Source organism: Glandiceps talaboti, chromosome 13 (genome assembly GCF_964340395.1).
Source record: "Glandiceps talaboti chromosome 13, keGlaTala1.1, whole genome shotgun sequence".
Taxonomy (NCBI): domain Eukaryota; kingdom Metazoa; phylum Hemichordata; class Enteropneusta; family Spengelidae; genus Glandiceps; species Glandiceps talaboti.
Window position 1 is genome coordinate 3,089,207 of NC_135561.1, and position 19,143 is coordinate 3,108,349.

General features: G+C 34.7%; 1 protein-coding gene across 1 annotated transcript in view; it reads left to right on the forward strand.

The window, feature by feature from the left end:
• The window catches only part of LOC144444507 (glycine receptor subunit alpha-4-like), a 67,078-nt gene that overhangs the window by 17,752 nt on the left and 30,183 nt on the right, over nucleotides 1-19,143 (forward strand). The gene's annotated exons all lie outside the window — the stretch shown is intronic.

Sequence of the window (19,143 nt, forward strand, 5' to 3'; positions counted from 1 at the left end):
GTGTAGACCACATATCCAATAGACCCTATTGCCAATCCATATCTAGTAGTCCCCGTATCTAACATATCCCATTTCTAGTAGACACAATATCCAGCAGTTCCTATACCAGAGAGACCACATGCAAAGTATGTAGACCCCTTAGCAAGTCAACCCATATCCAGTACAACACATATCCAGTCGAGTGTGAGGGTTGTTGCAGGGTGTTTCATAGTTTCTCAATGTTTTTTGTTTTGTTTATTTTCTTATACGATGATGATGATGATGATGATGATGATGATGATGATGATGATGATGATGATGATGTTTATGTAGTTGTTGTTTTTTATGATGATTGTGCATTTTTAATGGTGTTACTGTTGTTGTTGTTGTTGTTGTTGTTGTTGTTGTTGCTGCTGCTGCTGCTGCTGCTGTTGCTGTTGTGTAGTTGTTTTTGCTTTTGATATCTTCAACCAAGTAATATTTTTACGGCATTAGCATTTTAATCGCATAATGATGTACTCCTGAATATTCTAACAAATTAAATTAATATTTTTAACACGACAACAGAACTATGCTTCTGTTTAGAACTCACTGCTATCTGTCCATAGGACAGACAATTTGTCTTCAAATTTAGTAGGAAATTTGAACGGCTTTTTTAATATTGCTCTTCCTTTCTGTCACGTTGAGCACGGATTACACATTGCTCTTGATTATTTTGAAAGCTATGAATACTTTTCATTGACTGTCGGGTAAATGATTGTCAAATATAAATGCAGCCACCACACTGTATAACATACCTGCAACATTATCATACACGATGGAAACGAATACCATGACATCGAGTAGCATTGCTCAGTTCAAAGGTCACGTCGACATATGGCAGTGTCTACAAAACGTGTTGTTGGTGTATAAGAGTAGTTTAAGAAGTGTATGGGAATAATAACGTTGCTAAGAAACAAAGTTATGATTACACAACATAGATATGAAGTACAGAAGACACATTATTTCTAAGGAAAATATTAAGCACGTGTTGCGAATTCATTAAACTGGCTGAACAGAGACTTTTACTAACCTGGTTGAATAGAGTCTAAAATAACTAATACATATAGGTAACCAGTTAAACTTTATGGTGTGTCGCCGCAATTAGTGTTTGTTATAAAGTACAACTTCACTATTATAGTGCAGACTCTATCTACACAATATATCACAATCAATGTGCTGATTCATGTAGTCTGAAGGAGAAAGGAAATTGTCTAAATGAATCGTAAATCAATATCAAGGACGACATCCTTCTTGTTGTAATACCCACTTCTACTTATCGAAATTGTTCACGTTTTATGATTGTAACTTTTGACTATATGATATATCATAGTTAGTAGAGATGAGAGTGAGTTACATACATACATACATACATACATACATACATACATACATACATACATACATACATACATACATACATACATACATATATGTAGGCTGGCTGACAGGCAGACAGACACACAGACACACAGACACACAGACAGACAGGCAGGCAGGCAGGCAGGCAGGTAGATAGACAAGCAGGCAGGCAGGCAGACAAATCTCGAGATATATATATATATATATATATATATATATATATATATATATATATATATATATATATATATATATATATATATATATATATATATATATGATTTATATGTAATTCTATTAATGCAACACTTTAGTGTCGCAGAACTCAATAATGCATTCAGGTTCCATGTTTTCGAAGGTAAATCACACCCAAATTGTATGGATGAAGAATATAACTCATATGCTACATTGTAAATAAGTATGAATTTATTAGTGTATTACCTGATGATATATAACACAATAATAGTGAAGATAGAAAGCTAGGTACGTGATCTACATACCAAGCCGTTAATCAGATACGTTTTCGCGATTGCAATAATGTATTGCATAAGACCTCCTTTTACCGCAATGGAAGATACTACTTAGAATGTTTGATGCTATTTACAGTTCGAGCGTCAAATCTAGTCAGTTAGAAATTCTATACATACACTCTTGTTTGTCAATGTTCATCAAACTATAACGATTTCAGTCTAATACCAATGTGGATTATCATTCACCATAGGTGCACATACAACAGTGACGACATTGTCATACATCATAGATACACACACACATTTGGTGACGTCATTACCATATGTCATTGATACACATACACATACAACAGTGACGACATTATCACACATCATAGATACACACACACATTTGGTGACGTCATTACCATATGTCATTGATACACATACACATACACATACACATACACATACACATACACATACACACATAACAGTGACGACATTACCACACGTCATAGATACATATAGAACAGTGACTTCATTACCATACGTTATGGATACACATACAACAGTTACATCATTACCATACGTCAACTATACACTACATTGGTAAAGTAATTTTGATTTATTTATTTATTTTAATTATTTGTGATGTCGTTATTGGTTTGCGAATAAAAAGACTGAAACATCGCATGATAGTGGAACTAGTACTGTATTAATCAGAATCACGACTGGACTCTTCCGTATAGACATTTAATAATATATATTAGCTATGAGAAGTGATAAGCGTACATTTATTATCATAAAGAGGTGTATCTTCTTATCACCTGCCACCTGATTCAAAATGTCACCAGACTCAGGTCACCTGTCGTCTACCGATCGATACGACGATAACTTATAACATACGCCTTGCGTGTCCTCGCTTATCTTATCCAGAGAAGTAGCCTTGAATAATTTTCTTCTGGAAAGACCGATTAAGACGAAAATTAAATTTATCATCCAATGTCATAATCGTTATGTAAATGCCAGATTAATCTAAATTGTAAATTGCCAATGTAATTTAAGAGATGATATTTCACATTATTCAAACAAACAATTCGCCCGGATTGCTTTTATAGAATCCTACTATACATAGAACAATGACAATATTACCATACATCATATTATTCATACAAATAGCAACGACAAGTACCGTATTTGAATTTAAGTATATTGCATATATTTTATTGTCAGATTTCAGTTGAAAGTGTTTCAGTGGGAATAATTGCTCGTTGTCAGATTTAGAGAGAAGAATTGTAATAATAATTGTATATACATGAGAGGAGAAGGGCAGTACATAGCGACTAAAATCACAAATATTCATCATATCTCTCAGATAGTTTGATGTTTCTATTACAAATTGTGTTTTGTTGCACCAATACTGATAGGTGAAAAATAGGTAATTAAACATCGAAACATACAATTCATCAGAAAGCTTGGATAATGGAAAGATATTGGTTATATATTAGGCAATCATGCTTTTAGAGAACGCCATTAACCTTTAATTTTGGAGGATTAAAATACGTAGGCAATTTATATAATGAGAAGAAAAGTAATTAGGTATCAGCACTTACGTGTATGGTTCATGAATTTATGTACTATGTATGTATGTATGTATGTATGTATGTATGTATGTATGTATGTATGTATGTGTGTGTGTGTATGTATGTATGTATGTATGTATGTATGTATGTACTATGTATGTATGTGTATGTATGTATGTACTATGTATGTATGTATGTATGTATGTATGTATGTATGTATGTATGTACTATGTATGTATGTATGTATGTATGTATGTATGTATGTACTATGTATGTATGTATGTATGTATGTATGTATGTATGTATGTATGTACTATGTATGTATGTATGTATGTATGTATGTATGTATGTATGTATGTACTATGTATGTATGTATGTATGTATGTATGTATGTATGTATGTATGTATGTATGTATGTATGTATGTAGCTATGCTTATATATGATTAATAATTTCTCAATAGGTACATGTAGCTGAGTTACAAGTACAGTCAATTTCAATTTATTTGCAAGGAAACATGCTTCACAGAATCTGTCAATCATTACTATTCAAATAACATATGCAACGGATAATCAAGAGCGAGTGTAGATAAGAAGTGAATAATTTGTCTGCTGCTGTGTATATATAATGAATATGAATATGCAAAACTTAATGATTCAAGATTTTACATTCATAGCCGATGTTTATTTAGCAGGTTACTATTACATGGGTTATTTATATAATGAAAAATCTTATTAAACGTAAATAATTGCATGCACGACTAATCTATGAAATAAAATATTTGATTTGAAAATGAATTTAGTGATCATTGAATTTATATTAGGAGTAGGAGTAGGAAAGTTAACTTCAACATTTTTCGCACTCAAGGAAACATTCTTTATATAACTTTTCAATAATTACTATTCTAATAACCTATACCAGCGTTAAACAAAATATATGAAAATCGTACTCTTTATGACGTTCTCCTGGACACGGCCTGTTGACTCTGTAGAACGAATGTTTAGAAGCAAAACACATCCAGAATTTACGAATTATGTATGTACTGCTGAGTATATTGTGAACAGCACAATTGTGGATCAAGTAACGAGTTTTTCGCAAAATGATTATAAACATTGCTTATTTCAGTGACGATATAAGCCGTGTTTTTTTCAACATCGACATCATCCGCATTAGTCTTTAGACTACTCTAGTTTTGCACCATTTTGTAATGCCACGGCAACACCAAACATTCTAATCAATAACGGCATCGTTTTAGAACAGAATCATTTTTCAAAAAACATTCTACATTGGGATATGTAATATTAATATTGATAACAAATGTGTGTTATACACTCAAAACTTCATTATCTTTATCGTGTTTTGCAACATATTTGATATCTGATCTAGATTGTCTGATTGCCTACATTATGGTAGACGATTTATTGCTTTCTAAGGCGTCATCAAGTAAACTGATACATAACTGATATCTATGGGAGTGGCTGTGTGTGTGTGTGTGTGTGTGTTGGTATGGGTGACGTGTAAAAACCAGGACGCAGTTGTCTTTTACACTCATTAATATGGTTCATTTCAATGCGACATTCAGTGATCATTTGTTATGCCATTCTTTCTTTGCTCCTAATTGTTGTACATGAAGCTATATACTAATTGAGCTTCGGAAAAAAAATTATGTCCGTAGTCTACATAGTCGTTTAATACACAAGAAGTACATGTATCTATGTCTCATTTCAATGTTAATAATTAAAGGCTTCAGTAATGGTAACTCTCAATATCGTATACTCATAATATGACGTCACTTTATCGTACGTCTTCAGGGGTTCTCTTATGTACTGTAGAGTCATCGATTATAAATCATTAATTTTAATCTAAAATTACGTCAATATTTCATGTAATGGGAATTAAGATATCATCATTTGCCAAAGTGTTGGTGATCACGGGCAACATGTCATGTTGACAGCTCTTGCTAAAAAGTTTTCTCTTGAAGTATATTGAGTCGTGTTTGCACACAAAACATATCAGTGACTTTTGTAAAGGTACAGTGATCATCATGGGGAATGAAATTGGACAGTGGAGAGCTGTCATTGGGCTATTTGTTCAACCAAAAAGTTGGAAAGGCATCACAGTTCCACAGTACACGCCATATTCAGAGTGGACCACATTCAACGCTCTGCTGTACAGGTGTGTTTGTTGTATGGTTGTCATCGGTTGCGTAATGCTTTGTTCCAAGGGTGTCATAATTGCCACCGAAAGCCTTCACAAGTGGCTTGACGCTAGCGGCAACCTGTCATTCCTACCAAGTGAGTCCTGTCAAAGTGACACTTTTGACTATTATTCGAAATGGACAGTCACAAAACCCATGAATATGGCAAACGACGGAACTTCTCTGCCATTAACTATGCTATCAGACTTATCGTCAGGAGTTGAGTCGCCGTACGTAAGTAGAAAGTTACAACAATGTGGTGACATCGAACTGAACCCAGGACCCAACACCAGACAAGCAACTTTGACCGCCTCGGGTGAAATTAAAGCCAGCACACTAGAGATCAGAGATGACAGATTTATGGTGCTATTGAAAGAAATTGAAAGTAATACAAACAATACAACCAAAGAGATGAAGAAAATGAATGAGAAGATCGGTGGAATTGAAACAAAACTGTCAAATCTTGAATTAGCCCTCGACGAAGTAAAGCACACAGCAGAAGAAAACAAGACAAAGATGGATAAATTAGATAATATTGAAGAAGAGGTCGTAAGTATGCGTACAGAAATTGTCATCTTGAGTGCAGAGAAAGATGAACTGGAAGACAGGAGTAGGCGAAACAACATCATTTTTCGCGGTATCGAAGAAGAACCAAATGAGACATGGGAAATGACGGAAGGAAAGGTAAACCAACTACTGGGTGAAAGGATGAAGATAGAAAGGAATGTCGAATTTGAAAGGGTGCATAGACTTGCGACTGGCCCAAAGGGACATAGACCAATAGTTGCAATGTGTTGTAAATACAAGGACAAAGAAAACATTCTGTCAAAGAGGAGTGAACTAAGAGGAACGAACATATACATTGACGAAGACTATTCGAGACGTACTAGAGAGATCAGGAAGAAGTTGTTCGAAAAAAGAAAAGAACTGAAGGAGAAAGGTATTAGGTCATATGTGAATTATAAGAAACTGGTTGGTTATGAAAATGGCGGGAGAAATGTATACATGTATGATGAAGGCATTGAAGCTGTTGTTCAACAGAATACTAATAGATAGGGGTCAGGCCAAGGCCATAATACAAATACACATAACGCATGTAACGTTAAAGAACTAAATTTCATGTCATGGAATGTCAGGGGATTAAGGGGGCATTTATGGGACCAAAGTTTTATACACTATTGTACAAGTTTTCACATATTTTGTTTACAAGAAACATGGCTTACCCATGACATAGATGTTAGTGCATATTTTCCCGAATTTGTTATATTCTCAACTGTAAGGGAAAGAAAACGAGGATCAAGGGGAAGACCAAGTGGGGGTGTAGTTGTAGCCATATGGAAGGGTATAATTGATGGTATTAAACGTATTGACACTAACATGACAGATGCGATATTTTTGTTGTTTAATGCAGAATATTTTGGCACTACTAAAGATATTTTACTTGGAGCTGTTTATGTTCCACCGGAAGGTTCACATGTGTACGAAAACGAAAAAGATGGTATCAATATTTTAGAAAATGAGCTTATTCGATTGAATACACATTTCGAGCATGTAGACAATATCATTTTAGGTGATCTCAATGCAAGGATTGCAGAGGAGAATGATTATATAACATATGATGACGTAAGCTATCTCTCAATACCAGCTCATATTTACGAGGGTGATCTGTTTTGTATGGCTCGCAAATCAAAAGATAAGACTTCAAACAATTTCGGTAAAAGTTTGCTTTCTTTGTGTTGTACACTTTCAATGCATGTATTAAATGGTAGATTTAATGGTGACAGGGAAGGCCACATTACATGTACAGCCAACAATGGTAAAAGTGTTGTAGATTTCATAGTCGTATCGTCTTGTTTATTTGATTCAATTGCGGATTTTAAAGTTGGAGATAGAAACGAATCGGATCACTTTCCCATTGAAAGTGTTTTAAGGTGTAAATTACATCGACACACAGATGGAGACATGAATATGAATGAGTTCACAAGGTATAGATGGAATTCTAAAGAAGAGCATACCTTTGTAAATAAATTTGGTACAGGTGATGTGGCCAACCTCTTAGAGGAGTGTAATGCAAATATTGGTGTCAATAATGATGAAGCGATCGATTGTATTGTTAAAGCTGTCAAAATGGCGGGATCTTGCATGAAATGTCCAAGTGGTACACAAAAGCGATCGCGCCAACAACAGCCCCCATGGTTCAACCGTATTTGTCAGCAGCAAAAACATCAGGTGAAAAAAAAATTGTATGAATTTAGGAAAAATAGCACAGAAGAATCTCTGCACGTCTACAAACGTAGTCGAAACTTGTTCAGAAATACATGCAGGAAGTTTAAAAGAAACTATGCTGATACATTATCGACAAAACTGAGAAACCAATGGGAGCATGTTTCAGGTAGTGATGGTATGTGGGCCATGATCAAAGACAGTCAGAAAGGATCACGTGATAACCCGTCAATTTCATGCAAACAGTGGGTCGACTATTTCACAAAATTAAGCAACCCTCAAAATACGTCATTTGGTGTAACTTTTGAGGAAGAGAATAGTGTAGGTTTGGATTCAGATGATACGTATTTAGATATTTTGAATTCAAGCATCACTGACGAGGAAATCATGAAAGTGGTATTAAGATTGAAAAACGGCAAATCACCTGGTCCAGACGGCATACCGTCAGAATTTTTCAAATGTACTGTATCTACCTTGTTGCCCATTATGAATAATCTATTCAACAATATTTTTGATACAGGTAATTTCCCTAAAGGATGGTCACGTGGTGTTATTATCCCATTGTACAAAAAAGGTTCCAAATCAGATCCCAATAATTATAGGGGAATAACCTTATTAGACGTGTTTGGGAAAATATTCTGCAGTGTTTTAAATGATAGGTTATATAGATGGGCTGAAAACACTAATGCTATTTGTAACGCCCAAGCTGGATTCCGTAAAGGGTATTCAACAATGGACAATATCTTTTCTTTACATGCTATGATTCAGAACTACCTCAGAAGAAGGAGAGGGAAATTTTACTGCCTGTTTGTGGACTTTGCAAAAGCGTTTGATTCCGTTAATCACAAATGTCTGTTTTTTAAACTTCAGTCTATTGGCCTCTCTGGCAAAATGTATAACGTAGTCAAATCCATGTATAGTGATGTCAAATCATGTGTGCGTTTAGATGGGGGAGTGTCAGATTATTTTAATTGCAACATTGGTGTAAGACAAGGAAGTGTTTTAAGCCCTGTGCTATTCTCCTTTTTCATTGATGAATTGTATCGCATGATTAAAACTGTTGGTGTTAGGGGTATACAATTAACACAGGAAATGTATGATTTATTTATCTTACTTTATGCAGACGACATTATACTCTTCGCAGACTCTGTCATTGGTTTGCAAAGATTGATTCACGTACTTGCTGAATTTTGTAACAAGTGGAAACTCCAGATAAACACGGACAAAACAAAGGTTGTAGTATTCCGCAAAGGGGGTCATAATGCAAGGAGTGAAATTTGGAAAATGAATGGAAAGGTCATTGATGTTGTAACATCATACAAATATCTTGGTTTATTGTTGTCATGTAGGAACACATGGACAAAAGCTGTAGGTAATTTAGCCGCTCAGGCACGGAAAGCAATGTATTCAATTTTTAAGTTCGAACGAAAAGTTGGTACCGTCAAACGTGATGTTTATTTTAAACTGTTTGATTCTCTTATTGCACCAATATTATTGTACGGAACTGAGATTTGGGGATATAAGCAATATGTTATAACAGAAAGGGTACACTTAAAATTTTGTAAACATTTTTTAGGCGTTACCCAAAGTACTCCAAATGAAGCTGTACTTGGGGAGTGTGGAAGATATCCCTTGTTTATTAACTCAATTACAAAATGCATTAAGTATTGGTTACGCCTTACTGGGCTCTCAGATGACAGACTAGCCGCGCATGCATACAAGCTCATGTTTAAAAATGACGAAAATGGTCACTCATCATGGGCCACAGAGATCAAACATGTCCTTTGCTCATATGGCTTTGGCATAGTTTGGCTTCATCAAGGTGTAGGGGACATGGCATCGTTCATTTCGGAATTCAAACAACGTGTAACTGATGTTTACAAACAGGAATGGTATAGTGAAATATGCACAAAAGACAGACTCAAAACATATCGTAATTTCAAAAGTATGCTGGAGCCAGAGAAATACTTGATGGAGATTACAGATTTAAAGTATAGACATGCGTTAGCCAGATTGAGATGTTCATGTCTCGGTTTAAGAGTTCAAGAGGGTATTTATACTGGTGTTGACATTGATAACAGAATCTGTGAAATTTGTACACAGGGTATAGAGGATGAATACCATGTCATATTTGTATGTCCACTGTATCAGAACTTGAGATATCTTTTACCTCAGTATTACTATATTTTTCCTACAGAAGATAAATTTTGTACATTAATGAGGTCAGAGTCACAAACAGTTTTACGAAATCTCGGTAAATTTGTGTTTAAAGCCATTAACTTGAGAAAAGAATATTTTCTGTAAAATTGTTTCAATGAGTGTATAGAACGTTTACTTTCTTTTTTTGTTTATCCTGTTCATATTTCTATATTGTTAAAATTGCATTATGTATTGTGTCATATTGGCCGGTGGCCTTAAGACAAATAAATACTATATGTATCATTTAAGATATCAGGTAAAAAGTAGGGAAAAAGATCTAATATATGACAACGTTATCGTTCATATACTTTCAACCTTTCTATTGCAGTGACTGTAGGCGTGTGTATCCATTCTAAACGACAATGTAAAGTGCCAATGGCACCTCCTCCTGACTGTCTCTCTGCCCCCCCCCCCCTCTGTATCTGTCAGTCTATCTTTGTCTGTCTGTATGTCTACCTGTCTCCCTGTCTGTGTCTCTAGGTTTCTGTCTGTACCTGTCTGTATGCTTGTCTATCTCTCTCTCTCTCTCTCTCTCTCTCTCTCTCTCTCTCTCTCTCTCTCTCTCTCTCTCTCTCTCTCTCTCTCTCTCTCTCTCTCTCTCTCTCTCTCTCTCTCTCTCTCTCTCTCTCTCTCAGGTTGTATTATCAAAAAGATCTAGAGCTATTATATGTGTTACAATTGCTTTTTCTTGGTCCCACTCAGTTCTCCTTCACGTTTATAACAAAGCTATTTGAAATCGTTAGGATAGTTAAGATTGACAATAAGTCGTTCGCAGATGTTTTCCTTAGCACCATTTCTAACATCCTATTTATCTAAAAGACAAAAAAGATATGCCAATCTTTCATTTCATTCATTTTCACTTCCGGGTTACAAGTACATGACCTCCCACGAAACTAGGAAAATATCAATATTGATTGCATTTCTCTCTTCACTATATAAGCCAAATGGAAAATATCGACATATTCAGATACATTTCAATTACAAAAAATTCAACTTACTAGACTTCTGCTATCTACTCAAAACTGCACAGGATTGTAAATACTATTTTAAGTACTGCAATCGTTCCTTCGCTTACATGAAACCTTCTCAATCGATATGCCTCTAAAGCTTATCACACATGCTTATCAGATTTTAGTAAAGCTTGGTTCTAACCCCTTGTCATTACAAGACTATTAGCTAAAGATAAATCTTAACACATGATTGATTGGTCTAAATACCCCTTTTCGTTAAAATCCTGCTCTACATACAGAGGAGCTTATGGCAAGCTGTGAAGTACATCTGTAGAATTGCTATTGTGAAAATCCTTATACCTTGTAATCCTTAAACGTGGTTTGACAATAGTTGTTACGTCCATTGACACCTGAGTTCATCATTCCTTTTTACAAGAAGGTTGTCCGTGGGCCAAATAAAAAAGTGCGTGTTTCCTATAGTGGGCTGAGGTGTTTTCTGATAACCCACAACCGACCCTAGTCTAAGCCTACGACCTAAACATTTTTTTCATGGAAAAAAATAAGAAATTCTTTATCTTCTTGACATTTATACACGTCTTTTTTCTTTCCAAAGCGATATCTGCACACATATCACCAAATTATCACAGGAGTATTCTAACAGAAATTTTGTTTATTTTCGGATCGAAGCAATATTTTTTTAAAACAAAAACAAATAAGAAGATCAAATGAAATGAAATAAAATCTTTACCTACCTACCCTATTTTCTGAGGCCATGTTATCGAGAACACGCAATTATTTTTTCTTTCGCTTTATTGGTTTAGTAGACATTTCGTCGATAGTTAAGTTTTTGACTTATTTTATTTTTTAATCTTACTTAGTTCTGCCATTGATAAAAGTTGAAATTCTAGTAAGTGGCTACTACGGGAACCTACGATTAAGTCAGTCCTTTAACACAAGTAATGTATTTTGTTCATTTATATTCATGTACATATTTATTTATTTACTTATTTCATAATCATTAGACAAAGTAAGTATCATCGCTTAACACTTTCCTTGAAATGAACATCGGGGTGTGAAGATGCAAAAGAAAAGACACGCACCATTTCTTTTAAAACTAAGACTACCTCAAGCTAGTAGAAAAGCAAAGAATAACGTACAACTAAAACGAAAACACGCTAACAACAAAACAAAACATTGAAAGATAGGAGCAGTACAAAGGCAACAAAAGATAAACATGTTTAACTACATTGTAAGTTCTCTTTTAAAATCTACTAACCCATTAGTTTGCCCTGTCTTCATAAAAATACAGTTCCATATCACACAGCACCAATAAAGATATAACATCACTTGCCACATTAAGTTTTAATATTTAGAGTCTAAAAATGTCCTGTGAAACAAAATTGATACAGACATCGGATTACACAGCACGTCCTAAATTAGCTATTTCTTTGTGTGATGGATGACAGTTCATCCTTGCAGTCTTAGCGCATTAATGATACTGAGTACAGTTTTAAAGACCAAGAGTCGTTTATGACTGCCATGGGAGTATCTACGGCTCGGTGCGACAGGTGCTGACATCTTTATCCCTAATTATTCGATTTTCAAATGTATTTGTTTAACCATTAAACATCATGCCACACCCTCTTCTGAGAATGACAAAACCTAATGGTGTGTTATTTGTTTCCCTTGGCAGAATTTTTAACTTGTCGTTTGAATGAATTAATATTTTAATACTTCATTCATAGACTTATTCGTACACCCAAACGATGTTGATAGAATGTTGCAAGAATGTATCCAGTGTCACACGGACTGTTCACTGTTACAACCTATTTGGTTCATAATTATCAAAGTTTCATAGATATGTTGCTATCATTGGTAATACTAACGTTGTAATATTGTCAGACATTTTGTGTATGATGGTTGCATTGTGCATCTGTCCATATTATAACACATTTCATGGACCATGAATAGTGTGTTAATGATAAATGCGTTGCCTTTTCCAAACACACACCGTATTTTTGTCATCGCCACCTTGTACCTGTTGTAGTCATTTAGAAGGTTTTTTTATAGCATCGTGAAGTTTGGCCAAAATAGTGCAAAATGTACCTCACAAATCAGACTTGTTGATACACGATAGCAGTTGAATGATAAGCGTTTGTGATAATGGGTAAAATAAATGTACTGAAAAGGATGAAGTACTTGCTTTCTTTTACAGTTCTATCGTTGTTTGTGCGAGCTTTAGTTGATAGTATCATCATTTAGCAGTAAATAAATCCATTTTTAGTTATCGCTCACTACTTTACGAGACTAATAACAGAATACAACCTTGCCATTAGACATGCACTATTTCCTTCAGTTGATTACGATCTAAAGCAAGTCACGTTAAGCTATTACTGCATTGCTCTTACCTTAATATACCTTTGTGACAAAACTGACGTTACAAATAGGTCATAGTTGATCACGAGTTTATAAGAAAATCTCAAACGTAGAGGTGTAGATGAATAATAGGACCTATCTAACGAAACAAGTTTTACGAAGAATCATCCTGAACTGAAAAACAACAAAGTAATTGACCGTCTCCTGTATATTTAGGTGTAGAGGTCAAGAGGTGAAATGTACAAATTATGGTGGTAATTGTTTGCAATGAAGCTTGTGTTTTCCAAATATTAAAGGGCCAGACTAATGTAACAATAAGAAAACTAATGTTTATTTTTGCCATATTATATAATTTAGGATGTCTACGAACAGTTGTTCAATATTTACGTTAGGACAATTCCTCTTTGTTGACATAAGCACTCTAACATATTCCTATCTCATCATGTAATTTTAAGTCTTTCCATTATCTACAAATGAAATTGACGGTAATATTTTTAGTCGTAACTGCGTATAAAATGCTGAATAACTTGTGACTTTATGTAATCGCCATCTCTTCGTTGACTGACTGTTGAACAAAAGTTTAAAGTACACTTGACACTAATATACCGAACGCCGGAAGGTTTCATTATCTCAACCTGAAGTTCAGTCAAAACATTGTCAAAAAGATTTAGAAAACTTGATTGATGAAGACAGTTAATATACATTGCCCTGCTCAGACTAATGGCGACCATGTAGACACTGATCACGATTGATGTTCAAAACCACACTATTGGCCATTGACCGATAACTTGGCGTAAGACGGATACGGAATGTATCCCCCTCGGCGCTCTTTGCCTTTCCTTCACTTCTACTGATATGCTATCAGATGTATGGAACACAATTCCGTACAGGTGATCACTTTAACCAAGTGCTGACATCGATTCATCATCGGTTAGTCTCATGAATTCCCTGTTATGTAAATTTTTGTAAAGACCAAACAAGACACAGGAAAGGATTTTGCCCTGCTATTGTGTAGACTGAACAACCCTGAAGTTTTTAAAAATATTCTTTGATCTTTGATCTTTTAACGAAGTAGACTTTCAGATTGCAAAATGACATTCCGTCTGTATATTGGGTCTATACAGGTTAATTACTTTTCACTAATTTAGACAGAAAGCCAGACATTGTATTTGTTATTCATTTAGTATTTATATCCATTCTAAATTTCAAATTATAATTAAAGCAATGTGTAAAGATTGCATATCACTCGAAGGAATGTTACTCTAGTAACTAAAAGTAAAACTCTTGCATAGCTTCAAAAATGCAATCAAAATGCCTGCATTAATGGTCAAATGTGTTGCTTTGATTACTTGATTATTATTGATTATTATGTTATAAATAAATTGTAGTCTATACTATACCCAGTATATTATTACTTTGACATATACGGCCCGACCTTCCCCTGCTGCTAACAATGTAAGTTCACCATACTATTGAACATTCCCGCTTGTGTTAACATCATGCAAGTCACTTATATGTTTAGTATGATATATAAACGAGAAAGCTTTTATTTAAACATACCTAAACAAGATACATTGGAAAAATACAAACCACTGTATTAACTAGTTTCCTTTTCAAGATTTACATTGACTAGGTGTAGAAATCCCGAACACTACCAGGTGTGGTCATCTCAGACACTCTTCCAGGTGTAGACATCCCTGGGAATCTACCAGGTGTAGACATCCCGTGACTCTATCAGGTATATACATTCCAGAGATTCTGCCAGGTGGAGACATCCGGGAGACTATACCATTTTAGACATCTCAGTCACTCTACCAGTTGTAGACATCCCACTAACACTACCAGGTGTAGACATTCCTGGGAATCTACCAGGTGTAGACATTCACGGGACTCTACCAAGTGTAGGCATTCATGGGACTCTACTATTGAAGTTTAGACATCCATTGAGATCTACCAGGTGTAGACATTCCTGGGAATGTACCAGGTGTAGACATTCATGGGACTCTACCAAGTGTAGACATTCATGGGACTCTACCAAGTGTAGACATCCATTGGACTCTACCAAGTGTAGACATTCATGGGACTCTACCAAGTGTAGACATTCATGGGACTCTACCAAGTGTAGGCAATCATGGGACTCTACCAAGTGCAGGCATTCATGGGACTGTACCAGGTGTAGACATCCGTTGAGATCTACCAGGTGTAGACATAACGGAGACTCTACCAGGTATTGATATCCCAGAGACTGCACCAGGTGTAGCCTTTGGAGAAACATTCGATTAACCTGCTGCAATCTTGTTAAGACGAACAGACTCGGCTCTACGTGAATATTACATGTGGCGCACGTTTTACAGTCGGCTCATTAATATTTAAATGTCCTGGAGCTTCAATCTTGGACAGGATCAAATTCTTTTGATTCCATGAAATGTCGATTCTAAGCTAGGATATTAAAGCATAGTTTTTTAATACTCTCTTTAATTATTTATTACTTCTGATAACAGTGAATAGTGTATTAATTAATCTTCTGTAACTGGTGGAGCATGATGTAATACCTAAATGACCGATTATGTAAAGCTTTTTATTTTATAATTTTAGACTGAATAGACCGTGTTTCTTCTTTTAAATGTAGCACCTGTCATTTTCTTAATTAATTGTGACACAAAAATCAATATAATTATTAGATATTATGTCAGAATCCTTTCTTCTTGTGTATACGTTCGCTGAGTAGCTCGTAATGACTTGAATGGATGTGTCATTGACCAGTGTCTGGCTGGCTAGCTACCTAGCTAGCTAGATGACTGGCATTAGATTGAATATATCTGACACACTAATTATATTTTACTCTGTGTATGGTTGCTCTCTCCGTGCTCGTGGGTAAATTATGTAAGGTATCAATTCTGATATTCGGTTTTCTAATACATATGTCAATCCTTTGATATGCTGCATCATTCGTTCTATGAATAAATCTAATCGATTATAGTCTAAATCTGAAGATAAGTTTAACTTGATATTGTGTTCTTCCTGTTGTTTATCCGACCCACTAAACTGAGAAATTAATTCATACCCCACGTACCTCTTGATTATGTATTTCTGTTTATGCATATATTACATCCAGGTAATTGTCTTAATCCCAGCAATGATTTATGTAACATAACAAAATGTGTATATCATAATAGATGCTCATAATGCACTTGAACTTCTCACACCCTTATCTGTCATGCGCATATTTTTTTGAATGCCATTGCATCTCATTGCGTATGCAAATTTAGCTGTTCGCCGTTTGCACCGACCGATGAAATATCTGTTGGCCGTTTTTTGTGGGATTGTGCCATACTTCAATTACCAATGCCTAAGGTTTTAGAAATGAAAGGTGAAGTAATCATAAAAAATATAATGGGACAAAAAAGATTCCCATACGACGAAGTAAAATCTGCATAAATAATACGAGATCAAACAGATCATAAATGCAAAGATTATTCAAAGGTGAATGACCCGTCTATAATGTATGCACACTGTATACGAATTTATCTTGAAATAAAAACATCCTATAAAGTTTGAGTGTACCAGCAAATGCACTGTCCCTGTTATTTCAAATAGCAAGTCCACATACTGCCAATAATATGACCCGTTTATGTGTAGTGTTCTTTGACAGATGATCAGAACCCTTTTCCATTTATGGTTAGCAATGTGTCCCTCAGTACATACGCAGACAGACAGACAGACAGACAGACAGACAGACAGACAGACATAAAAACAGACATTTTCCCATCAAGAATTACTGAAAAATGAAAACAAATATACACATATATATATATATATATATATATATATATATATATATATGTGTGTGTGTGTGTGTGTGTGTGTGTGTATATATATATATATATATATATATATATATATATATATATATATATTTATATATATATATATATATATATATATATATATATATATATATATATACGTGATAGTTATATCGCACTGATCTGAAAGCATATTCACTTGTCTTCTGCTCTGTTGAGCGCCGTTAATTGAATATATTCATTACGTCCCTGATGTATACAACTTATAGGCCGAGCTAATAGAATTTCACAATAAGTGTTTTCTAATGTAATATTCATGGTCACGAGCTTTTACTAGCTTCTAACGTAATATCATAACTAGTAACTATTCTCCTGTGTAATCTATATCTAGTAGAAGTACCAATCTCTTCAAATATAATTGTTTCTCATTAGCCCTTGTGTTATCATTTAGTATATGTGTATATATATACATGTGCACTTTACCATAGTCTTAAGAATATTTATTCGTCAACTCAATAACGTCCCAAGCTATGGATGTGTTGTTTAAAAGGTTGGTGCCATCAGATCTGTTTTTTTATAGACCAGTCTGAGAATGTTTTGTGGGAAAAGTGACAAAATTAGCCTGGTAATATCCTGGAAAATGTTTGAGGTTTTTTACAAGTACGATGTCAACGCCTAGACTCGTACGCTTTACAGGGTGAATATTAGCAGGAACATTTCGGACGCAAATAGTTGACTAATTACACAAATAGTACTCTATAAATAATGGACGCCTGGTCTCGGAATGTAAATGTGGCAATACATGGTCACAGTATGAAGCAATTAATCAATAAACAATTTTCCTGTCCATAAATAGTTAAACAGAATGTACAGTTCGAGCAATAACATAAATACAATTGAAGTGCCCCAAACGTCAGTTGCCAATATGCATAGGTACTGGCCTCAATACCCTATCTTTACTTCGTATATGTGATGATATTTAGGTGATTTCAAATCGAGGAATATCCCATTTTTGAATTTTGGGTGATGCATTTTATTCAAAATAATAAATGAAACCGTATTCGTTATTAGGCAGCTGCGTAGAGGGTCTTATCAGAACAACAAAATCGTATGCTTTAGTATTTACAAAATTGAAAGTACTACATCTTTAAAATAGCCATTGAGGTAACTACCGAAATATGCAGATAATTTCAGTTTAATTCACTCGCTAGTCGAGGACACAAACGAAAGAGATGAACCACTGTCGGTCTCGTTTATATCAACATTTGTACTGAATGATTAAACATGTTCGATTACTAAACAAGCGTGGCTTTGTGTCATTTTCTTAATTTAATGTGACCTTGGTTAGTTAATTTCAAGTTAAAAGGTCAGTAACATGCATTGACAAATAGATATGACATTTGATGAATGTATGCTTCATTTATCGACCCTTTGTGTGATGGTAATAATAACCTATGTTGGCATTGAAACTGTCGTCTACTGAATCTTAGTTTTGAAGTCTGTGATGATTGGTAGAATGTGTACTCACAATATAGAAAACTAACCATATTTTATAATATGTACAAGCTGGGTTATTTTATTTGAACAGAAAATATGTATTGTATACCCTGACAGCTCTTGTCTTCGTCACTGGTACACTTGGTAGAAGTCGCCTTATTTTTCCCCAATTTTACATACATTATGCTTGAGGAGGCATAATTATACTATTTCGCGATATTTCTCTCTAGTCAATTTGAAAGGACTCGTGACCAAAGCAACTAGTAATGACAAGGCGCCATTAGATCAGTCGTATTATCCTTGGTTGAACGAAGAAAATGATGGGGGGATAATATATCAACTGTAGTACATTAGTACATCCGTAAATTAGTCGACGTTAATTGTTATTCTGTTTGTTATGGGTGAAGTAGAATATTTTATCATATCAGTGTCTCATCACTAATGAACGATTATTATAAGTATTCTAAATAGGTCAACCAGT